Here is a 25,167-nt window from a genome sequence, read left to right as displayed (position 1 = left end):
AGGGGCGGGCGCCGCGGGCCTCCAGGAAGTCACGTGGGGGGCGGGGCGGGCCGCGCGGGGTCCCCCCCCCCCGGGGTGCCGGGGGTCGAGGTGCGCGCGGAGCTAGGCGGCAGCGCTGGGAGCCCTGACGGCTCCGCCGAGTGGGCGTGGGCGCCGGGCTCGGGGTCTCAGTTTGTCCCCACGAGCTGCAGCGGTTTCTGCCCGCGCTCCCCTACCCCCCCGGGCGGAGGAGGAAACCTGCGGGGCAGGTGGGGAACCCCGGCTGGAGTGGCGCTCCTGCCCCAGCGCGCCTGCAGCTGGTGCCTTCTGCGGAGAACTCACCGGGACCCGCGCTGCCCCCTGCGCGCCCTCCAGGGAGAGTGTCTATCAGTCCTGGCCTTGAAGACCTAGGTGTGGAACCGAGAAGCTGCCACTCCTCGCCCGGTTTATAAGCCCGCCCTTCTTCCCCCCGGTTGGGCTCTGGCTCGTGGGCATATGGTCCCTGAAGGCCGGAGCCCCTTGGCACACAAAAAGCTGGCGATTTCTTTCCATATCAACCGGTAGAACATGCAGTTTTGTTTTGTGTTTAATTTCCGTTCTACTTTACGGGGCTTTGCAGATATCCTAGGGGTTTTGTTGTTGTTTGTTTTGTTTAAGATTTTATTTATTTGACACAGAGAGGGAGATCACAAGCAGGCAGAGAGGCGGCAGAGAGAGAGGGGGAAGCAAGCTCCCTGCTGAGCAGAGAGCCGGATGTGGGGCTGGATCCCAGGAGCCTGAGATCATAACTGAGCCAAAGGCAGAGGCTTAACCCACTGAGATACGCGCAGGCGCCCCGGGTTTGTTTATTTGTTTTGTTTTGTTTTTAAGATTTTATTTGACAGAGGACAGAAGAAGGGGGAGCAAGAGAGGGAAAGGAGGCTCCCCGCTGAGCAGGGAGCCCCCTGTGGGACTAGATTCCAGGACCGTGGATTCATGACCTGAGCCAAAGGCAGATGCTTAACCTACTGAGTCACCCAGGCACCCAATATCCTAGAAAACAAAGGTTTCTCTCTCTCTCACACACACACACAAATTTTGAAACAAATGTTTTTCCCAAAATTGTTTATTTAGGTTTGTTTCCTTTCATTCATCCAGCTCTGGTCCCCACCCCACCTCCCCGCCTGGGCACAGGAAAAGTGGGTATACAGGAGGGGAGAAGTATTGGGAGGGGTGGGGGCAGAAAAGAGAGGTAGGGTTTTGGGGAGAGTTTGCTGGAGTTAGGGTTAGGGTTAGGGTTAGCAGCAAACATAAAAAGGTAAATGTTTTAACTGCTTAAAGTAAAATCTACCACTCATGGGGCTCCTGCTCTGCTCAAGACAAGTCACATACCTTACCTCTTACAATCCTTATAAACCCTAGAAGACAGAACTTATTATGTGCATTTACAGATGAGGATCTGTATTTTGTTTTTTTAAGTAATCTCCCCGCCCAGCATGGGGCTCAAACTCAGGACCAACAACAGTCTGCTGCTTAAGGACTGAGCCAGCCAGGGACCCTCCCCTCATTTTAAGTAATCCTTTTAAACTTAAAATTACATTTTAAGTAATCTCTCTGTCCAAAGTGGGGCCCAGAATAGGGTCACTTATTTTATACAAAACAGCTGAGATTCAAACTCCGGACTGCTCTGCTTAAAATTCTAATTCCTGGTTTTCCTATTTCTATTCCTCCAAGACTCTTAACCCCATTTGCTCTCCTCTGTATTGTGGTGTTGTTCTTTGCTTGGGGAGGAGGAAGGCAAAAAGGTAGGAGGGGTTAGGAAATCAGCTTTGTGCATAGTATCTCATTTAATCCTCACACTAACTCTTTAAGGTAGGTATTATCTCATGTTGCAGATGAGAAAACCAAGGCTTAGAGAAGAGAAATAATCTTGCCTAAGACACAGATACTGGCATGTAGCCTATCCCATTCCAGAAGCCAAACATTTCCTACTAGAAGATGTTGCCTCCCAAAGGGAGGGATGGAGCCGTTTACAGGAAGTAAGGGTCACGAAACACCCTATGACTTAGCTGCTGTGGGTGAGGTAGCCTGGTGACTCAGCCAGAATGTCTGTAGAATTTTCTGAGAGTGTAGAAGGGCTAGGGAGTGAAGAGGAACCTAGTCTATCAAATTCCAGGCAGTAGGTATTTACTAAGACCTACTGAAATAGGGAAGCTGAAGAAAGGCCCCATTTTCTCACGTGCTATAGTTCACCTTGCATCTGGGTAAACCAAAGAAGCTAACTTTCCAGAACAACAGAATTGTTCTCTGAGTTTCATCCTGGCCCCTAAACACCTGATAACATCTGAGAAGAACCAGGTCCCAAACATTAGCTTTGAACAAACCTTGGCCCACACTGGCATCAATATCCCCACCTTCAGTGATGAATGGGAGAACACCTGTTGTTCACCTGACATGCCCTTTGATCGACCCCTACCTGGATTCCTGGACGGACATGTACCCTGGACCACTTTCCTGTATAAACCCCTAGCCACAAGTGACAAGGAGACTCACTTTTCCTTTTCTGAGTCTCCCAGACAGTCCGTCTACTAGACTGTGTCCCTACTTCAATAAACCCTGTGCTCATCTCCTCCTGGCTCACATTTGATTTCTCTCCTGCCTGAATCCAAGGGCCCTCCTGACTGGTCCGTGAGGGCCCCCAGTGGGTCCTCAGACCAGGCCTGCCTATATCACTATGATGCTAAATCATCTCATTGTGGTTAGAGAATAGGCTTTGGATTATTTCAATCTTTTAAAATTTACTGTTTTAGGGGCGCCTGGGTGGCTTAGTGGGTTGAAGCCTCTGCCTTCAGCTCAGGTCATGATCCCAGGGTCCTGGGATCGAGCCCCGCATCAGGCTCTCTGCTCAGTCGGGAGCCTACTTCCTCCTCTCTCTCTGCCTGCCTCTCTGCCTACTTGTGATCTGTCAAATAAATAAATAAAAATCTTTTAAAAAAAATAAAATAAAATTTACCGTTTTATTTACTAAATGTGGTCTGTCTGTTCTATGTGGGTTACTGTTTGCATGGTACCTCTTCTCCCGTCTTTGTCCTTCCAACCGATTTGTGTCTTTGAATCTAAAGTGTGGCTTCTGTAGACAGCGTATAGTCAGAACATGTTTTTTGGGTTTTTTTGCTTTGTTTTATGCATTCTGCCAATCTCTGCCTTTTCGCTGGAGTGTTTAACACATTTACCTTAAATTAATGATAAGGTAGGGTTTACATCTTCCATTTGCCATTTATTTTTATGTCTTATATCTTTTTTTGTTCTTCTGCTTCTCCATTACTGCCTTCCTTCTAGTGTACTACTTTTATTCCTTTGTTCAAATATTCCTTCTGCCCTTCCTCTCCCCCCTCTCCTCCAGAAACTTCCATTCTGTGTATGTGGGTATGCTTGTTGGTGTTCCACAGGTCTGTGAGGTTCTGTTCATTTTCCCTGATTCTTTTCCCTTTCTGTTTCTTGGACTGGATCATCTCAATTAATCTGTATATCCAGATCCACAAAGTCTTTCTTCCACCTGCTCAAATCTGCTACTGAACTCATGTGGTGAATTCTTCATTTCATTTCTTTACTTTTCAACTCCAGAATTTCTGTTTGGTTCTTAAAAAAAAAAAAAAAAAGAAAGAAAGAAAGAAAGAAGAAAGGAAAAATGAGGGGGTGGGAGGCACCTGTTACAGCTGGGTTAAGTATCCAACTCATGGTTTCAGCTCAGATCGTGATCTCAGGGTTGTGATACTGAGTCCCATGTCAGGCTCCAAGCTTAGCACAGAGTGTGCTTAAGACTGTCTCTCCCTCCTTGGGACGCCTGGGTGGCTCAGTTGGTTGGACAGCTGCCTTCAGCTCAGGTCATGATCCCGGAGTCCCGGGATCAAGTCCCGAGTCGGGCTCCCAGCTCCATGGGGAGTCTGCTTCTCCCTCTGACCTTCTCCTCACTCATGCTCTCTCTCACTGCCTCTCTCTCAAATAAATAAATAAAATCTTAAAAAAAAAAAAAAAAAAGACTGTCTCTCCCTCCTCAAAATGGATGAAGGACCTCAATGTGAGAAAGGAATCCATCAAAATCCTTGAGGAGAACACAGGCTGCAACCTCTTCGACCTCTGCTGCGGCAACTTCTTCCTAGGAACATCGCCAAAGGCAAGGGAAGCAAAGGCAAAAATGAACTACTGGGACTTCATCAAGATCAAAAGCTTTTGCACAGCAAAGGAAACAGTCAACAAAACCCAAAGACAACTAACAGAATTGGAGAAGATATTTGCAAATAACATATCAGATAAAGGGCTAGTATCTAAAATCTGTAAAGAACTTATCAAATTCAACAACCAAAGAACAAATAATCCAATCAAGAAATGGGCAGAGGACATGAACATATATTTCTGCAAAGAAGACATCCAGATGGCTGAAAAAGTGCTTCTCATCAGTCGGCATCAGGGATATACAAATCAAAACCACAATGAGATATCACCTCACACCAGTCAGAATGGCTAAATTAACTAGTCAGGAAATGACAGATGTTGGTGAGGATGCGGAGAAAGGGGAACCCTCCTACACTGCTGGTGGGAATGCAAGCTGATGTAGCCACTCTGGAAAACAGCATGGAGGTTCCTCAAAAAGTTGAGAATAGAGCTATCCTATGACCCAGCAATTGCACTACTGGGTATTTACCCTAAAGATACAAATGTAGTGATCCAAGGGGCACATGCACCCAAATGTTTATAGCAGCAATGTCCACAATAGCCAAACTATGGAAAGAACCTAGATGTCCATCAACAGATGAATGAATAAAGAAGATGTGATATATATATATAATGGAATACTATGCAGCCATCAAAAGAAATGAAATCATGCCATTTGCAACAACATGGATGGAACTAGAGGGTATTATGCTTAGCAAAATAAGTCAATCAGAGAAAGACAATTATCATATGATCTCCCTGATATAAGGAAGTTGAGAGGCAACATGGGGAGTTTGGGGGATAGGAAAAGAACAAATGGAACAAGATGGAATCAGGAGGGAGACAAACCATAAGAGACTCTTAATCTCACAAAATAAACTGAGGGTTGCCAGGGGGAGAGGGCTAGGGAGAGGGTGGTGGGGTTATGGACACTGGGGAAGGTATGTGCTATGGTGAGTGAAGTATGTAAACCTGGCAATTCACAGACCTGTACTCCTGGTCTATGTTAATACATTTATGTTAATAAAAAAGTCAAAAATTAATACACTTTATGTTAATAAAAAAATCAAATATTAAAAAAAAAGACTGTCTCTCCCTCTCCCTCTGCCCCTCCCCACCTCTCTCTCTCTCTCAAATAAATAAATAAAATTTTAAAAAGATTTTATTTATTTATTTGACAGAGAGAGATCACAAGTAGATGGAGAGGCAGGCAGAGGGGTGGGGGCAGGCTCCCTGCTGAGAAGAGAGCCCGATGTGGGACTCGATCCCAGGACCCTGAGATCATGACCTGAGCCGAAGGCAGCGGCTCAACCCACTGAGCCACCCAGGCGCCCCTAAATAAATATTTTTTTAAAAATATTTTTTTCTATCTCCTTACTGGTCCTCTATTGGGAGAGACATCATTTTTATACTTCACTGTATGAGAATGATGTCTTTAGACGTGTTTTCCTAATGCTCTTTGAACATATTTAAAACAGCTGATATTTAAAATAGCCTGGGTAGTTCAGTGGGTTAAGCCTCCACCTTCGGCTCAGATCATGATCTCAGGGTCCTGGGATCGAGCCCCAAATTGGACTCTCTGCTCAGTGGGGAGCCTGCTTCCCCCTCTCTCTCTGCCTGCCTCTCTACTTGTGATCTGTCAAATAAATAAAAGAAAATCTTTAAATAAAATAAAATAGCTAACTGATTTAAAGTTTTTATCTAGTAAGTCCAACACCTGCACTTCCTCAGACACAATATCTATTGATTTTTTTCTTATATGGGTCATTCTTGTTTCTTTGTATTGTGATTTTTTTTTTCAAAATTGGACATTTAAAATAATGCAGTGTGGCACTGTGGACACTGGATTCCCCCTCCCCAGGATTTGTTGTTATAGCTGTTTGTCACTGCTTTTGTTTAGTGACTTTCCGGAATTAATTCCATAAAGTCTATATACCGAGTCCCAGCTAAGTTGGCTTAGTGATCACCTAATAACTGGATGGAGATTTCCACAAATCCCTAGAACCAGTAATTTTTCCAATATTTTCCAAGGGCTCAGACTTGTTTGTAGCCCATTGGTTTTTAAGAGTACCATGGAGCTGGGGGTGGAGGTAATAGAATAGAGTAGAGCCAGTAAAAACACCCAATCTTGCTGTCCTCACCAGGATTAAGCCACTTCTCTTAAAGAAGCATTCCCTGAATTGTGACAAGTTCTTCACTAATTTCCAGGTTTCTAAAAACCTGGATCCCGACAATTTTGTTAGTTTTCTTCTATGGAAGAAGAATTTTCAGAGGTCCTTCACAATATAATGATTTGTAAGAAATATCTATTTGGCCATTCAAATGACCAAAATATATTTCTAGATATATTTGATCTTCACCCAGTTCCTGAAAACACCTCAGAGTCATAAAGGTGAAATGGGTGGCTTGTCATTAACAAAAGGGACTTTTGGACCCCACCTGAGGATGGGGAATGGTTGCCAAGAGGACCAAGTGATTAGAAGGTTGGAAATTTTAGTCCCCGCAGTACCCATCTCCAGAGAGGAAAGAGGGCTGGAAGTTGAATCAGCCAATGACCAGTGACCTGGTCATTCATGACTGTGTAAGGAAGCCTCCATAAAAATCCAAGAGAGCAGCTTTTTCATCCTTTCCAGAGCGCCTCCATGCTTGGGGAACCAGAACACTTTCACGTATCACAGAACCAGGCCCCAAAGCCCCAAGGAGACAGAAGCAAGCCCCTTTGTTTGGGATCTTGCCCTATGTATCTCTTCATCTGACTATTGAGTCATATCCTTTATCACATTCTTTTATAAACTGGTAGACATTAAGTAAGTAATTCCCCTGAGTTCTGTGAGCTACTCTAGCAAATTAATCAAACTTAAGGAGGAGCTTGTTGGAACCTCCAGTCTATAGCGGGTTGTTCAGAAGTGCAGGGAAAAGTCTGGGACTTGTGACTGGCAACTGATGTTACAGATGGGGAGCGGTCTTAGAGGACTGAGCCCCTAACCTATAGAATCTGGTGCTATCTCCAGGTAGAAAGTGTCAGAGCTGAGTTGAATTCTCAGACACCCTGATGGTGTCCAAGAAGTGCTTGGTGGTGTTGGGGGAATTCCCCACCCATATCAGAATTAGGTTCAGGAACCCTAAAAGATTCTTATTCTTTCATTTTTACTGATGTCACCATGTCAGTAATAACCCCTCTTTCATTCATGATATAAGCCATTTTTGTTTTCTTTCTTTTTCTCTTGATTAATCTGTTATTAATTTTACTGATTACTTTGAAGAATCGTCTTTTGGCTTTAATTTTCTCCGTCATGTATATACTCTTTTTTGGCATTGACTTCTTATCTATTATTTCCTCTTATTTTTGTTTAATTTGCTCTTCTTTTTCAAGCTTATGATTAGATTATTATTGCTAAACTTTTTTTTTCTCTATCTAACAAAGACATTTAAAACTATAAATTTCTTGGGGCGCCTGGGTGGCTCAGTGGGTTAAAGCCTCTGCCTTCGGCTCAGGTCATGATCCCAGGGTCCTGGGATCGAGCCCTGTGTCGGGCTCTCTTCTCGGCAGGGAGCCTGCTTCCTCCTCTCTCTCTCTCTGCCTGCCTCTCTGCCTACTTGTGATCTCTCTGTGTCTAATAAAGTCTTTAAAAAGAAAGAAAGAAAGAAAGAAAGAAAGAAAGAAAGAAAGAAAGAAAGAAAGAAAGAAAAGCATTTAAAAAAAATAAAGAGGTAATTCCTACTGATCTGATTTCAGGTTTATTCAGTCTTTCTTCCAAAGTCTCCAACTTGCTGTGAATATCCTACAGTTACATTGTAATTTCAGGTATTTATTTTTCCATTCTTGGATTTCCACTTGGTTCTTTTTTTACGGTTTCAATTGCTTTGCTGAGATTTCCCATCTATCCACCCATTTTGACTATATTTTCCTTTAAGTCCTTAAAAATATTTGTAATAGCTACTTGAACATCCTTTCTGATAGTTCCAACATTTGGGTGAATTGGGAATCTGTTCTGTTGATTTTTTCATTTGTTTGTTCTTGTACAAAGGGTCCTCTGGAATCCACTCCCCCCACCCCACAGCTTCCTTTTCTTCAGTAACCTTCCTAATTTTTAATTTTTCAATATCCCACTAACCCAATCTCTGTCCCCTCTGCTCAGCGAGATAACTCTCCACTTGTGACCAACCTCCCTTCCATACCGCAGTAGAAGTTCAGGGTGACTGTGAGGCTTATGTCACATGTTTCCATTCTCTGCAGGATCAAAGTCCTACACTACTTTTTGCCCAATGCTCAAAAACAGTTGCATATTTTATTCAATTTTGTGGTTGTTCGGTGGGTGGGCAGTTCTTGTACTAAGGACTCTGTTATAGCCAAAGGTGGGTGTTATCTGACATCAAATTCTTTCAAAATACTTTGTTTCTCATGTTTCTGATAATCCTTTTCCTGGTGCCCTGAACTTGGGCCTAGCCCACTATTTAGATACTCTAGTACCATCCTGTCTCCTGTTACTTTTTTCCTTCATTTTTTTCTCACTCTGTCTCCATTTTTTTTTTTTTTTGAGAGAGAGAGAGAGAGTTGGGGGGGGGGGAGCTGAGAGAGAGAGGAGAATCCCAAGCAGACTCCATGCTGAGCACAGAGCCCAACATGGGGCTTGACCCACAACCCTGAGAGCATGACCCAAACCAAGATCAAGGGGCAGACATTCAATCAACTGAGTCACCCAGGTGCTCCCAACTCTGCCTCCAATCTTAAAAATGGATTCGGATCAAGGAAATATGAAGATAAGTCACAGGATGGGAGAAAATATGTGCGAAATACATCACTAACAAAAGAATGTTCTTCAAGGGGCGCCTGGGTGGCTCAGTGGGTTAAAGCCTCTGCCTTCGCCTCAGGTCATGATCTCAGGGTCCTGAGATTGAGCCCCGCATTGGGCTCTCTGCTCAGCAGGGAGCCTGCTTCCTCCTCTCTCTGTCTGCCTCTCTTCCTACTTGTGATCTCTGTCAAATAAATAAATAAAATCTTAAAAAAAAAAAAAGAATGTTATTCAAAATGTACAAAAAACTCTAGACTTAACAGGGAAAAAAGCTCAAATAAAAAATGGGCAAAAGATCTGAACAGGTACTTCACCAATGAAGATAATAGATGGCAAACAAGTTTATGGGCCGATGCTCTACTTTATATGTCCTCAGGGAATTACAAATGAGATCAACAAAGAGATACTACTTTATACCAATTGGTATGGCCAAAATATGGAACACTGAGAACAGCAAATGCTGGTGAGGATGTGGAGCAACAGGAACTCTCACTTATTGTCGGAAGGAATGTAAATGGCACAATCACTTGGAAGACAGTTTAGCAGTTTCTTTTTTTTTTTTTTTTTTTTTAGATTTTATTTATTTATTTGTCAGAGAGCGAGCGAGCAAGAGCGAGCACAGGCAGTCAGAGTGGAAGGCAGAGTCAGAGGGAGAAGCAGGCTCCCTGCGGAGCAAGGATCCCGATGTGGGACTCGATCCCAGGACGCTGGGATCATGACCTGAGCCGAAGGCAGCTGCTTAACCAACTGAGCCACCCAGGTGTCCCAGTTTAGCAGTTTCTTACGAAACTAAATACATTCTTACTGTACCATCCAGCAATCACACCTCTTGGTATTTACCCAAAGCAGCTGAAAACTTATGTCCACATGAAAATCTGCACACAGATATTTATAGCAGTTTTATTTAAACTTGCCAAATCTTGGAAACAACCAAGATATCTTTTAATAGCTGAGTGGGCACATAAACTATGGTACATCCGAACAATGAAGTATTACTCAGTGCTAAAAATAAATGAGCCATCAGACCACAAACAGACATGGAGGAAACTTAAGTTCCCATTAGTAAGTGAAAGAAGCCAATCTGAAGGGGCTACTTGTATGATTCCAACTCTATGACATTCTGGATAAGGCAAAAATACAAAGACGGTAAAAGATCCCTGGTTGCCAGGGGCCAAGGGATAGGAATGAATGGATAGGCACACACAGAAAATTTTTAGGGCATTGAAATTATTCTGTATAACACTATAATGGTGGATACATGTTATTGTGTATTTAGGAAAACCCATAGAGTGTGCTATACCAAGAGCGAATACTAATGGAAATTTCAGACTTTCGGTGATAATGATGTGTTGGTGTGGGTTCGTCAGTTGTGACAACTGGATCACTGCGGTGTGGGGTGTTGATAATGGGGAAAGGAGGTATAGGAATTCTGTACTTTCTGCTCTATTTTGCTGTGAAAACTGCTCCAGAAATAAAGTCTATTTTTAAAAAATGGATTAGGAGTTAACCAAACTTGACTGTTTCCAGAACTTAAATCTATGCTTAAAAGGTGAGAATTCAAATCGTCTATTAGCTATCTTTTTATTACAGTTATTGCTGTGACTGTTTGACAAGGGTTCTCAAGATTTTCCTGAAAATGAGGTCCAAAGAAGGTTGGCAAACTGATAGCATGAATGGAATAAGTGTTTGAAATTCCAAGGATTTTTGTAAGACAGCACTTGTTAGTTTGTTATTGTTGTTTTTAAGATTTTATTTACTTATTTGACAGAGAGAGTGCAAGCAGGGAAAGTGGCAGGGAGAGGGAGAGGGAGAAGCAGACTCCCCACGAAGGAGGGAGCCTGATGTGGGTCTTGATCCCAGGATCCTGGAACCATGACCTGAGCCAAGGGCAGACGCTTAACAGACTGAACCACCCAGATGCCACAACACAGCACTTGTTTTATAAAAATGGGATGGAAGGGGAGGATATTCTATATGTCATTGTTAAAAATCTTAATATGATCAGGCACAAAATAACATACATTTGAATTTATATTGAAGGGAGGTAAAACTTTTAAAATATTGCACATTTGCCACTTCCAATCTGCCAACAGGAGAATGAGGCACAAACAAGTCAGCCGCAAGAAAAAGGGAGCAGGAGACAATAATTGAAAGACTGCTGCCCCGAGCAACTCCTCAGTCTCACTTTTATTAGATAGAAACAATAGCCCACAGAAAAGCTGATGAAGGTCAAACACTAATCACAGGTCTTGTGGACAAACAAGAAGGAAGGTAAAATTTACAGTTAACTAAGCACATTCAAAGGACTCATCTAACTAACAACAGGTGTTTTTGGGAGGAGTAAGGAGCGATAATGGAAAAGGGAAGCAGGCGGTGTTTCGTTCAGCTCTAAGCGGGCTGGGCGTTCTGGCTGGGCGTTCTATACATCGCCCCTTCCCCCAAAGACCTGTAGCCAGCATGTGTTTTTTTTTAAGGCCTATCTAAATGTGCTTGTTAACTAGTAAAACCCCCAGGGGTTATAGTTTAAGTAACACATTGTTCTGAGGGGCAGTTGCATCTCCCCCCTTTTGTTTGTGAAGAAGTAGAAAAGTTGATTTTGCATTTTCTTGATTCTTCAGTCATTGGAGGGATCTTCATGTGCTTCTGAGGACTAAGCATAAAAAGATTATAGCAATAAGAATAATCGATCCACTATAACGCCGAGACTAGTTTGTTTGATCCAAGTAGAAGGGTTTAAACCAGACAGAATATCATTAATTCTTTGAGTAAAACTCACTCCTGAAACTGATTGTAATGATGAGTGAGTAATACTTAGAATAGTATCTTGAAGTTGTTTAATATCTAAAGTTAGATTATCACCATAATGATTAGTCATATGCCGGCGAATTTTGCTCCAAGATCTTTCTGATTCATTATAGGCATCGGGAGTAACACAGAAAGGAGAAACATTCCAGTCACATAAAATATGAAGTCTAAGTTTTGTATTTTGAAGATCATCTCCTATATGTATCATGGCTGTTTCTAAATCAGAGATACTTTCATCTAATTTTTTATCTACGATCATTTGTTGATTTCAAGCCTTACTAGCATTCCCGTTCCGCTTCCGTACAAATAGTGTGGTTTGTACAGTTTGATGCAAGGCTTTTCCTGCAGTGGTAGCTGTAGCAGTAATGGCTATAATTCCTAAAAAAGCTGTTATAAGCAACCCAAGAAATCTTTTTGTTCTATGGACCCAGTCTTTCAAAACTGTTAAAAGTATATGTATATCTGGAGAGCTTTCCCAAACACGGTGGTGTTTCACTGGTAACAGGATGCCTATTCTTCTTCTAGTTCTGAGAATGATAGAATTGTCTGTATAAACAGTCTCATCTACACAAGTGAACATTTTACAGTTGAGACAGTCTATTTCTCTATTGCTATGATCAAAAGTCATTTTTTTCAATAGCAAAAACATAGGGATCTCTAACACAAGCTTTTACCCATTCTTTATCCATAAGGAAAAAAGAAAATGCATAGTCATTAGACTGATGAATGTACGAGCCGTTCCAAACTCTTACGTGATTTAAAGCAGTGGTGACCTTCCATAAATTCTTTTGTCTTTTATGATAATAAGCAAAAGGAGCCGGCATAGAAAGTCCTTGCCCAAGCCAGACCAGAGGTGCATCTCCTGAAGTTAAGGTTTGCAGTAAAATGGGATCATTAAACACTTGCCATTTTAAATTTCAATGAGAGGAGCAGGGTCTCCCAGTGCAATTGGTGACTGTCATCCCCTTAGGGGACCCATCCCTACAGTTCCGTAGGAATCATTAGTAACAATACTGTGGTGAGAAGCTCGACAATCCTCCCATAAAGGGCGAATTCCCTCATCAGACCATATTTGTGTTAGTTTGCATTTGGGAAGAGGGGTGCTGCTGTGTTATAGCTAGGACCCCGATATTCCTTGGCAAGGAATCCTTTAGAGGAGAGTAAATGTAACTGAGCTTTAGTCAGATAATTATCAGTAGGAAAGTCCACCAACCGTCTTTGATCATCAGGGATTAAGACAACTGGAATGGTTGCCGATACATATTGGTCTATTTTAATATCCAAAGGTAAGATTAATATTTGTGCCCTCCTCTAAGGGCAATAGTGGAAATCTAGGATCCAAAATTGCAGGTACCCATTTTGAGGCATTCAAATAAATTGGTATTCTAACTTCTCCCCACTCTACTAGACAGAGCAGGGAAGGATTGGGTATATAAGCCCAATAAGTAAAGTTATGTATTTGTGCATAACATCCAGGAAAAATTAAAGTTACTGTGATTAGAGTCATCATATTACATCAGATGCAGAAACAGTAGTAGTTTTGATATGCTGTAAAACATATACTGTATACAAAGAATCAGATAACAGATTAAACGCAGAATAAACGTCTTGAAACAATGTAATAACCACCATAAATTCTGATTTTTTGTGCTGAGAGACCAATAGTAGATATGACCTTCGAAGTAGGACCATAATAACAAGCTTTATCTTTGACAGAGCCATCAGAAAAGTAAGTAGGGGCATCTGTTATTGGATTTTTAGAAGTAATTTTGGGAAGTACAAAAGCAGTATGTTTTAAAAAGGAAACAACAGGTAAAGAGGGATAATGAGAAGAAGTGTTTCCAGCAAAGCCACTAAGGGCAATTTGCCAATTTAAATTATTTAAAGGCAGAACAATAACCTGCGGATGATGCCCCTGTATTTGGCGAATTCTTTTTCTTCCTGATTGAATTAATACTGCCAATATGGTCTATATAGGTAGTGAGCATTTTAACAGTATTATTCGGGAGAAAAATCCATTCTACAATTAATTTTCCTGAATAATTAACCCAGTGAATGTATGTGGGGTATGAAAAATGAGAAGATCTAACGGTATGTCAGGTGGGACTCTATCCATTTGCATTGAATGAATCTGGCTTTCAACAAATTGTAATTCTTTTAAGGCCTCTTTTGATAGGGTCCTGGGTCTGTTTAAATTAGGATCTCCCTTTAAAGAGGCAAATAGATGCTGTAAAGCATACGTGGGAATTCCAAGTTTAGGTCTTAACCAATTAATGTCTCCCAATAATTTTTGCAAATCATCAAGGCTATAATTTTATCTCTATGGATTTGAACTTTGGGGGGTTTAACTGAGGTCCGGTCCCTAATGAACCCCAAAAATGAGAAAGGTGTGGTACTTGTATTTTTTTCTGGAGTTATAATTAGTTTGTATTTCTCAAATTGCAACTGAAGTGTTCTGAACGCCTCCCGCAATGGCATGTTGTCAGAGGCTGCACATAATATGTCGTCCATGTAATGGATAAGATAAATCTGTGGAAATTGATCTCTAACCGGCTGTATAACTTTTGACACATACTCCTGACAGACAGTGGGGCTATCCAACATTCCTTGTGGAAGAATTTTCCATTGATACTGTTTGGCTGGTTCTTTTAAATTTACACTAGGAATAGTGAAAGCAAAACAAGGACAGTCTTCCTTAGCAAGTGATATAATCTAAAGGCAATCCTGTAAATCTGTGATAATTATTGGCCATTCGCCCGGCACTAGATTAGGTGAAGGCAGTCCGGGTTGGAGAGACCCCATGGTTTGGATAGCAGAATTAACTGCACACAGGTCTGTTAAAAGTCTCCATTTTCCTGATTTTTTCTTAATAACAAAAACTGGCGAATTCCAAGGACTGTGAGATTCTTCAGTATGTCGTTTTTCTATCTGTTCCTCTACTAAGGCTTGCAAAGTAAGTAATTTCTCTTGTGTTAAGGGCAGCCATTGCTTGAGCTAACAAGTCAGCTTTATAGGTCTCTGTTCATACTCCTTGGCACAGCTTAATATAATCTGCCAATGTTCCCTTGCCTTTAAAGGGTGCTATCAATTTCTTACAATCAGAATTGGCATTCTCATGAGCCAATAGTTGCAGAATGGTATCCACAGCCTCAAGATTATTTATCTGTCTTTTGACAGCCTTTTGTAATCTTGCAATAAAATCAGTATAGGATTCTTTTGGACCTTGTATCACTTTTTTTTTTTTTAAGATTTTATTTATTTAACAGGCAGAGATCACAAGTAGGCAGAGAGGCAGGCGGGGGGGGGGGGGGGGGGAGCAGGTTCCCTGCTTGGCAGAGAGCCCAACGCGGGGCTTGATCCCAGGAACCTGGGACCATGACCCAAGTCAAAGGCAGAGGCTTTAACCCACTGAGCCACCCAGGCACCCCCCTTGTATCACTTTTTGAAAAGAAGAGTACTTCTCTTCTTAGGATTCTATTCTCTCCCAGGCTCTCAAACAGCAGCCGGAGCTGCTCAATAGCTTCATCGTTCATTAGTACCTGGTCTTGCCCCTGGGCCCATGGCCCAAGACCCATGAGCTGTTCCATGGAAATAGGGACATTACGAGCTCTGTTATGGGCAGCTGCTGTTTCTGCATGATCTTGCCACCGTGTTTTAAATTGTAAGAACTCACTTGGAGATGTTCTTGCTAACTGTTTTTGCTAACAATGACCAATCGGTCGGAAAAAGTCGATTGCCTTCTGCAATGCCTTGAATGATTCCTGTTGTAAATGGAGAATTAACTCCACAATTTTGTACTGCTTGTTTTAGTTCCTTCAATAATTTGAAGGGGAATGGCTCATGCTTGGCCTCACAGACACCGTTAGGGTTGTTAGGATCATGTCCTGGAGGAACATGTTCTGTAATAATAACCGGGAAATTAAAATGCAAGGCATCTAAGGTCTCCCGATCGCTGTGCTTCAAGGAGGCCTTTTTGAATGGCTGATGGCATGTCTATTTTTCATCTTTTTCATTAAACGGTGCCTTCTTATAGAATGGTGGAGCTGATGGCGACAGTGCCATTAGCACCTTTTGTTCTGTTATTGGAGGAAGAGGAGATTTCTCCTTTATATATTCCTTTCTGGTGGCCTTAGTAATTTCTTTCTCCTCCCGGATGGCACGTTCAGGTTCCCCTTTTTTAGTTTCTCCTGAACATTCATTATCGCTTTCCGAATCAGGGCTTTGTAAAGGCTCCAGTACAGAGCGAATGAGGGTCCAAGTAGGCCATATAGTAATTGGAATTGGCTTTCCTTTAGTATAGGAAGGTTTTAATTCGTGACCTACTCTTCCCCAAGTTTGTAAATCTAAAGTCCCTAATATAGGGAACCAGGAGCAATGTTCTTTAATTACCTTTAAAAGTTCCATAAGTTGGGGTACCTGGGTGGCTCAGTGGGTTAGGCCGCTGCCTTCGGCTCAGGTCATGATCTCAGGGTCCTGGGATCGAGTCCCGCATCGGGCTCTCTGCTCGGCAGCGAGCCTGCTTCCTCCTCTCTCTCTCTCTGCCTGCCTCTCTGCCTACTTGTGATCTCTGTCTGTCAAATAAATAAATAAAATCTTTAAAAAAAAAAAAAAAAGCTCCATAAGTTGGCCCTCGCTGACTTTTGCTCCTCCCACCTTTAGGAGCCGTCTCAGGAAGCAAAGGTTAAGGGCGATAATCCTTCATGCTGTGCTCTCTGGATTCCCCATACCCGGGCGGTAAGTACCCACAACTCACCAGCGGGGGAGGGGGTGGGAGGCACGGCCCTGCAAAACTCACGTTGAGGCTGCTTCTCCTGTTTGGTTTCAAGTCCCTGTTCGGGCGCCACTTGCCGCTTCCAGTCAGCAAACGGGAGAAGAATGAGGCACAAACAAGTCAGCTGCAGGAGAAAGGGAGCAGGAGACAACAGCAGAAGAGACTGTTGCCCCCAGCAACTCCTTAGTCTCCCTTTGATTAGATAGACACAATAGCCCACAGATTAGTCACGGGTCTTGTGGACAAACAAGGAGGGTAAAGTTTGTAGTTAGAACCAAGCACATTCAAAGAACTTATCTAACTCACAACAGGCGCTTTTGGGAAGAGGAAGGAGCGATAATGGAAAAGGGAAGCAGGCGGTGTTTCGCTCCGCCATCCCCGGCTGCTCCGCTCCAGGGTCGTATACATCGTCCTTTCCCGCAAAGATCTGTTGCCAGCATGTGTTTTTCTTAAGGCCGTATCTAAATGTGCTTGGTAAAGTTAGTAAAATCTTCCAGGGGTTATAGTTTAAGTAACACATTATTCTGAGGGGCAGTTGCACACATTGGTCATTATTATAAACAGGTTAAAAAAAAAAAAACAAAAAAAAAATGGGCGCCTGGATGGCTCCGTCATTAAGCGCCTGCCTTTGGCTCAGGTCATGATCCCAGGGTCCTGGGATCAAGCCTGCCCCGTATCAGGCTCCTGGTTTGGCAGGAAGCCTGCTTCTCCCTCACCCACTCCCCCTCCTTGTGTTGCTTCTCTCTCTGTGTTCTCTCTCTGCCAAATAAATAAATAAAATCTTTAAAAAACAACAACAACAAACCACCAGGCGCCTTATTCATGATGCAGAGGAAGAGCAAGTGGTCCTAATTATCTGTCGGAGGGCTGAAAGCACATTCTTTTTTTTTTTTTTTTTTTAAGATTTTATTTACTTATTTGACAGAGAGAAATCACAAGTAGATGGAGAGGCAGGTAGAGAGAGAGAGAGAAGGAAGCAGGCTCCCTGCCGAGCAGAGAGCCCAATGCGGGACTCGATCCCAGGACCCTGAGATCATGACCTGAGCCGAAGGCAGCGGCTTAACCCACTGAGCCACCCAGGCGCCCCTGAAAGCACATTCTTGAACTCACTTGTGTTTCACCTTTTCCCTTTAACAGTGTTTATAAGAACATACTCTGAAAGGATTCAGCTCCAAACCTTTCCCCCAGTTCCTAATGTGGAATTTGATGTTTGTTTCCTCTTGTTTGTTCCTAACCGGGTGACGGGGACCCAACAAGCCTGGGTTGCAGAGGAAGCCTCAGCCGGCTGACTGGATGCGGACAGGTCTGGGTGTCCTTTTCACTTCAGACTCCATCTCTTTCTTCCCTGGAATCTTCTGCTGCGGGCAGGTGGTACAGCAAGAGGACAGACTCTGGTGCAGACAACCGGATGTAGACTTCCTGCGTTCGCTCGCCGGGTGACCATGGGCAAGCCCCGCACCTCTGTGCCTCGGTTCCCTCCTCTGTAAAAGGGAAATAGAAACAGTACTTCACTTAGTACATAAATGAGTTAACACACGTATACCGCTTAGAAAAATAGCTGGCACAGCTCTTGTTACCATTTCTAGTCGCCAAAGCTTCCTGATCATCTCATCTCCAGTGGGGGTCTCCGTCTGGGGCGGTGCTCCTGCAGGGCTGGGATGGTGACCAGTCCAACACGGTGCTGGGGCTGCTCAGGACTGCTCAGGCAATGCTGCCTCCATTTCCAGCTCCCAACCTGAACTAGCTGCTGTGTCCTGAAACCCTGGTGTGCTCAACCAGCTTGCTTTACCTGTGTTCTGAGACTTTGATCCCTCTGGCTTTGGTGCAGCCAGAAGCTAGGTGGTTGGTTGCCTCTGGCTACTCAGAGCATTATTTGCTTATCCCAGTGTGCCTGCAAATATTTTCCATGCGTGCTCTGATAGGAAAAATGTCAGGAAGCGCTACTTACAGCACTCAACTGAATGTTAGTCCTGATCAAAATAAAACCTTTAGGGGTGCTTGGTGGCCCAAGCATCTGACTCTTGGTTTCAAACTCAGGTCATGCTCTCAGGATGGTGAGATCGAGCCCTGCATCAGGCTCTGTACTCAGCGGGGGTCTGCTTGTCTCCCTCTGCTCCTCCCCCTGGCTCGCTCGCTCTCTCAAATAAATTAATTTAAAAACATTTTTAAATAATAAAAACAGTATGAAACCTTTATCCTTCTGAGACCCCTGAGCCGGCTCCTTGTTGGAGCAGCTGTGTCACTCCCTTTTCCCTCTACAGTGAAAGAGAATCTCAGGTTTGCCAGGTCAGCCCCCAAGAAAAACCTCATGGAGACCAGGTTTAGTCAAGCAGGAGTAACTGTTATTAGTCTGATGAGCAGGAAGCTGCGCCAGCGTCCCAGTTGTGTCCTCCCCTAACTCAGCGTGTCCCAGAACTTCATGTGCACATGTCACGTGGGGTTCTGTTAATACCAACTCCAATCCAGCAGGTCTGGTGGGCTTGGGACCCTGTTTTCCTGACTAGCTCCCAGGAAGTGGAGGCTGCTTATTGGCAGACCTACGGGAGCAGCAAGGTCCTGGTCCAGCCGGCCCTGCGCCTTCCCTTAAGGCTCAACCAGGTTTCCTTGGCAGACAGCACAGCGGCCAACGGGCTGGCATGTGCCATTGACCTTGAGGGTGTATCTCAGCGAAGCTGACCAGTTTCAGCAGAAATATGCAATACAACCTGTGCCCCAGCCTTTAGACTCTCTCATGGTTGGTTGGTCCAAAATCAATCAATCAGTCAATTAATCATATATTACCTTGTAGCCACATTTGTATATAGTAAAACCCTATAAATGGTGTCCCCAAATCCAGCTGTTTGACACAAGGGGTTGTATTGCTGCAAGGTTAACAAGATGACAAGGGACAGGAGTCAATCACCAGTCTCAACAGAGCCCGGGTGCATTTTTCTCAGGTTTCATTGTACTGGTTCTGCTGTAATCCCTCACTATTCACCTCCAAATGACTTTTCCTCCTGTTGGCTGGGGAGGAAAAGAAACAGACACAAACGAACAAACAAAGCACAATCCTGAGGTGTTTTCTTAATATTGATTCTTTGAAAGTGGGGATCGTGTGTCTAAGTAGCTAAAGCCAGGGGGTCAAACTATACTACTCGAGCATGAGGATAAGCCCAAGAGTTTGGAGATAATGGATGGACAAAGTCAGAGCAGAAATCTCCCAAGCCTTCTGGAATAAAAGCACCACTAATCGGAATTAGGTGACTCACTTCCTCCCACCTAAAGATGTAATTAAGGGGGTGCCCCGTGGCTCAGTTGGTTGAGATTCAGACTCCTGGTTTCAGCTCAGGTCATGATCTCAGGGTCCTGGGATTGAGCCTCCCCCCTACCCTACAGGGCCTCGGCGCTCAGTGGGGAGTCTGCTTAACCCTCTCCCTCTCTGTCTGCCCCTCCCCCTGCTCTCTCAAATAAATAAATAAAATATTTAAAACATAAAATAAAATAAAGATGTAATTAAGGAACGTCTAAACATGGCAGCTGTAATATGAACGATGACGCAAGTTGCTTCTAACAGATAAAAATAAAATTTAAACATTAAGATAAATTCAAAAGAAGGAGATTCCAAATTCTGCCCAAAATTCAGAGTCGGACCTCGGGCACGCCCCATAATGGGAACATGAATAAATGACAGCTAATGTCTCAACAGGCACCTACTGTGTTCCTGGTCATGCCCTAAATGCTTCCCGTGAGCTGTTCTCTCCTGCGGGCCTGGCCACACTCCCCTGGGCAAGCACCATGCAGAGGAGGCTGAGGTTGACAGAGGCTACTGGGCTGGCTGAAGGCAGAGTGACCACAAAGAGAGAGAGAGAGAGAGAATCCGTAACTGCTTGGAGCCCACATTCTAACCCCATACTGCCTCTGCTGTGTCACTCCCTCTGGCTCCACTGTCAGTGTAAAAAGAAGATTCAGAGGACGCCTGGGTCGTTCAGTCCATTAAGAGACCCAACCGACACTGGATTGCTGCTCAGGTCATGATCTCGGGGTCATGAGACCAAGCTTCCTGTCAGGCTCCAAGCCCAGCCCAGCACAGAACCTGTCTGAGATTCTCCCTCTCCCTTTGCCCCTCCCCTGCTAAAATCAATCAATATTTTTAAAAAGGGGGGGGCAAGCAGGGAGTGGGGTTTGGGCTTCATTATTCTGAGGGTGCCTTGGGCTTTAACATCGTATGACCTCCAGTGCCCCAAGACTGGGTGCTCAGGTGCCAGTAAGCACCCATGGTTTTGATTCATGGTTCTAACCAGAGCTTTAAATGCCCTCAAGCCCTTTGTCATAGCTGCCACACTCCCATGGGTACACCTGGATTGCTGGAACAGCCGGGTGCTAACTGTCACTACATTCTTGTTGATGCAAGAACATTTTCCAGCAGGGTGCAGAGTTTTTAGGCATGCTTAGCAGATCCTTTTGACTGAATCGACACTGCCTTTGCAGTGAACCAAGTCTACCGACAAGGTGATCGCATGCTAATACTCAGTTGTGACTTTTCTTTCTGAATGTTAATGAGTTGGTGTTTATTAATTAGCCTCTCTTGAGTCTGATTAGAGGCTTAAGAGTGAGCCAAGCCTTCCTGAATGGTGTCACATTTCCCAAACATTGTTTCGACTTTTCATTGTAAGCCGAGGGTGGGGCAGGTCCATCGCAGTCATGAGACACCCACTCTGTCTTGGGGCTCAGATGGGACCCCCAACCCTGACTTCAAAACCCGTCTTCTTCTACGAGGCCAGCAGGTCTCTGAGCGTCGTCTGTGGAGCCCTGTGGGTCCCGGGGCCTGTGAGGTCCTAACTACGAAGGTCTTGTCTTGGCACTGCGTCCCATCCATGGTGACGGTGCGAAAGCCCCAAAGTGTGGCACCCAGCGGGAACCCAGCTGGGGGCACCACGCAGCCACGAATGGGCCGTGGGCAGAAAAAGGAATGTCCCCGAGAGAGCAGGGACAAATACTGTTATGAAACCATGACCTCTGAAGGCACATCTGCTGCTGCAAACCGGAGAGCGTGGTTTTCTTGCGGAGAGACATGCTGTGTGGTGGACACCTTCTGCGCCCCACCGTCATTACTCAGAATACCAATGGGCAGACAGGCCGTGGTCACTCAGACGCGGGTCTGGCAGACTTCTTGACCATGAATGGAGGGAAGCTCTCCCTTCAAGAGCAACTGTGTCAGTTGCCAGTGAAAAAGTGGGAGCTTTCAAGCACAAATCAGAATTTTGGAAATGTGTCTGCTGTAGTGAGCTGACAGTTTCCCAATACGCAGAGACTGGTTTGACGAGATATTTGGCAATATTAGTAAATGCGAGTTTAAAATACCACATAATTAAACGTGCGGGAGAGGGCAGATTTCCAGCAAGTTCTGCCAGTACAACATCACAAAGACCGCCCTCCCCTTCAGTGAGGGATGGCCATGACCTCCCAGCAGGGCCTCATCAGGAGTGCCCCGGGGCGGAGGTCTTGGTGACTCTCCCCCAGGGAGCTCTGTCTCAGCGCAGGGAGTAGCTGCTTGTCACGTTCACCATTCCATTAGTGGCCTCTTTATTTCCTACTAGCCGGTCCTTCATTACACCAGTCCCTGTTAGAGTTAGTAATTTTGGGTACTAAACTTTTCCTCTTTGAATTACTGTGCGGTTTCTCTCTCCCAATCGGATCGGGGCTGATACGGTAGGCCTTGCAAGCCTGTGCTGAGAACAAAACCCCAGGAAGAAAAACCAACCACACAGTCATTACTGCGAAGGGAAGAGGCTTCCCGCCGGTCCCCTTCATCCTGGTGAGTGGCAAGAACCGTGAGTCGCAAGAACTTGACACGGGGGAAGGAGGGTCTGGGCTGAAGGAGAAAGTCTGCAACCACTCTTTCAGGTAGAAATAAGGAAGCTAAAAGTTAGAACCAAATAGTGCCTGTATTTTGAGAGTATATAGATCTCTCACGTGGGAAGAGTTTTTGTGATGTCATCCCTTCAGAACAGTTAGGAAGGTTGGGAATAAATGCTTTAAATAATCCAAGTTTGGAAGTAGCTAAAAAAGAAAAGGGGAAAAAAAGTTAGCCGGTAAGAAGCTAGCAGCACGGTGACCCCGATGAGGACAGCAAAGAGGAAATCAATGGTATCAAGGGACGTAAATGGAGTGGGGAACCTGCAGTTTTCACAAGAAGGGAACAAAGATCCTGTAGGACAGTGGGCTGATTAAGTAAGGGTCACAGTCTTTTTGTAATTTATTTATTTATTTATTTGACAGAGAGAGAGAGAGAGATCACAAGTAGGCAGAGAGAGAGGGGGAAGCAGGCTCCCCGCCGAGCAGAGAGCCCGATGCGGGGCTCGATCCCAGGACCCTGCGGGACTCAATCCCAGGACCCTGAGATCACGACCCGAGCCGAAAGGCAGAGGTTTAACCCACTGAGCCACCCAGGCACCCCAAGGGTCACAGTCTTTTTATACAGAGATGAAGGCCTAAGAGCTAGAGCAGGTTAGGATTTAATGGTGACCGTGGTCACTGCAGCATTATTTACAACAGCCAAGATGTAGAAAGCCACACGTCCGCCCACACATGAATGGATATTAAGTGTGGACCTGCAAACAATAGAGTATTATCAGCCTAAAAAGGAGGCCGTTCTGCCGTTTGCAAGAGCACGGATGAACCAAAGGGCGCCATGCTGAGTGAAATGAACCAGGCACAAGGGACAAATGCTACCCGATTCCACTCGTATAAAAATTTAGAAAGGTAGGTCTCACGTTAAGTGTTACTGACAAACAGACAGAAAACAAACAAAAACAAAACAAGACGCAAGGACACTTTGGAAGGCGCTGCTTATCAGCTTGATGGTGGTGACGGTTTCAGGAGCTTGGGCGTGTGTGCAAACTCATCAAAGGAAACACATTTAATACGTGCCGTTTCCAGGGTATCACTCACACCTCAATCAAACGCTTTTAAAATAATTTTAAAAAAATCTAAACAAAAACAATAAAAAACAGATACTCAAAAAACAAAAAAGAACTTAATAGTGAGCGGACAGTCTGAAGACGAACGGAACTGAGTCCTAGGGCAGAAAGGTCATGAGCAGGAAGTTTTCTGTTCCCAAAAACACAGGAGGCTGTGGGGTAAGGGTGTGGAGCGCGCCCAACTCCCAACGGTCAGGCCAGGACACAAGAGCGTTGGGACAGCCACTGAAACACCTTGGGGAAAAAATACTACTATGAAAAATTACACTGGAAGCTCTCTCTCTCTCTCCTCTGGCTGTGTGGTCTCTGGCAAGTTACTCAATATTATGTTGAGAGGAGTTAGATGCGTCACTACTTGAAACCCACAGGCTAATCCTGTAATATTCAGAGCTGGCCTCTGAGTACTTGCTATTTCCTCATCTAGAACAGGACCACCATCCCAGGACATGTGAGGCAAAGACTTAGTCGCTGGCAGGTACTTTTGGCCCAGCCCCTTTCCTCATGTCCCCTCTTCTCTCTCACTCCTGGAATGTACTACATAGTTGAGTGTCCGCATCGGACCATGATCTGATTTCAAGCAAGAGTAAATAGAGCTACAGAGGCGCTTGGGTGGCCCAGTCAGTTAAGGGTCTGCCTGCGGCTCAGGGCATGATCCCAAGGTCCTGGGTTCGAGCCCCACATCCCATTGGGGGTGCGGGGGAACCTGCTTCTCCCTCTGCCTCTGCTGCTCCCCCTGCTTGTGCTCTCACTCACTCAAATAATTTTTTTTTTTTAAGATTTTATTTATTTATTTGTCAGAGAGAGAGTGAGCACAGGCAGACAGAGTGGCAGGCAGAGGCAGAGGGAGAAGCAGGCTCCCTGCAGAGCAAGGAGCCCGATGTGGGACTCGATCCCAAGACGCTGGGATCATGATCTGAGCCGAAGGCAGCTGCTTAACCAACTGAGCCACCCAGGCGTCCCTCACTCAAATAATCTTAAAAAAAAGAAGAGTAAATACAGCTATATTTTACATGGTGATCCTGTACACACAGAGCTATATGTAAATCCTGGGGTTTAAGGTGTTATTTATTTGAAAGAGAGAAAGTGTGCACACAAGAGCAGGGTGGGAGGTTGGGTGGGGAAGGAGAAGCAGACTTCCCACTGAGCGCGGAGCCCCATGCAGCTTGATCCCAGAACCCTAGGATCATGACCTAATCTGCAGTCAAATGCTCTACCACTGAGCTATACCCCCATGACCTAATCTGAAGGCAGCCACTAAACTGACTGAGCCACAGGAACCCCTATAAATTCTGTTCTATAAGGAAAACTGAAATTTAGTGGATGTAGTATTTTTCTATGGTAGTGCATCTTTCGAAGAGATCATGACCCCCAATTTTCTAGTAGGCTGCTGTTTATAGTTTCAAAAACACCACTACAGAGGAAAAAGGGGACTCATGCGTGGATTATAATCTAAAGAAAACACACCCTGAGATCAACACTTCCCTTTGATCTAATCAATGTTTACTAATTATCTTTTTATTTTTTATTTTTTTTTTAATTTTATTTTTTTTTAAAGATTTTATTTGTCAGAGAGAGTGAGCGAGAGCGAGCACAGGCAGACAGAGTGGAAGGCAGAGTCAGAGGGAGAAGCAGGTTCCCTGCGGAGCAAGGAGCCCGATGTGGGTGGGAC

General features: G+C 44.5%; 1 long non-coding RNA gene across 1 annotated transcript; it reads right to left on the bottom strand.

Annotated features, from left to right (window-relative positions):
- Window positions 1–16,302: 16,302 nt before the first annotated feature.
- On the bottom strand, window positions 16,303–18,758 carry LOC116577206. Its single transcript, XR_004280444.1, has 3 exons — window positions 18,747–18,758; window positions 16,564–16,929; window positions 16,303–16,339 (listed from the first exon to the last, which is right to left on the bottom strand). It is a non-coding gene; the product is annotated as an uncharacterized LOC116577206 (long non-coding RNA).
- Between the last annotated feature and the right edge of the window lie 6,409 nt (window positions 18,759–25,167).

This window comes from Mustela erminea, chromosome 18 (assembly GCF_009829155.1).
Source record: "Mustela erminea isolate mMusErm1 chromosome 18, mMusErm1.Pri, whole genome shotgun sequence".
NCBI classification, from domain to species: domain Eukaryota; kingdom Metazoa; phylum Chordata; class Mammalia; order Carnivora; family Mustelidae; genus Mustela; species Mustela erminea.
This window is presented reverse-complemented; position numbering and strand designations above follow the sequence as displayed.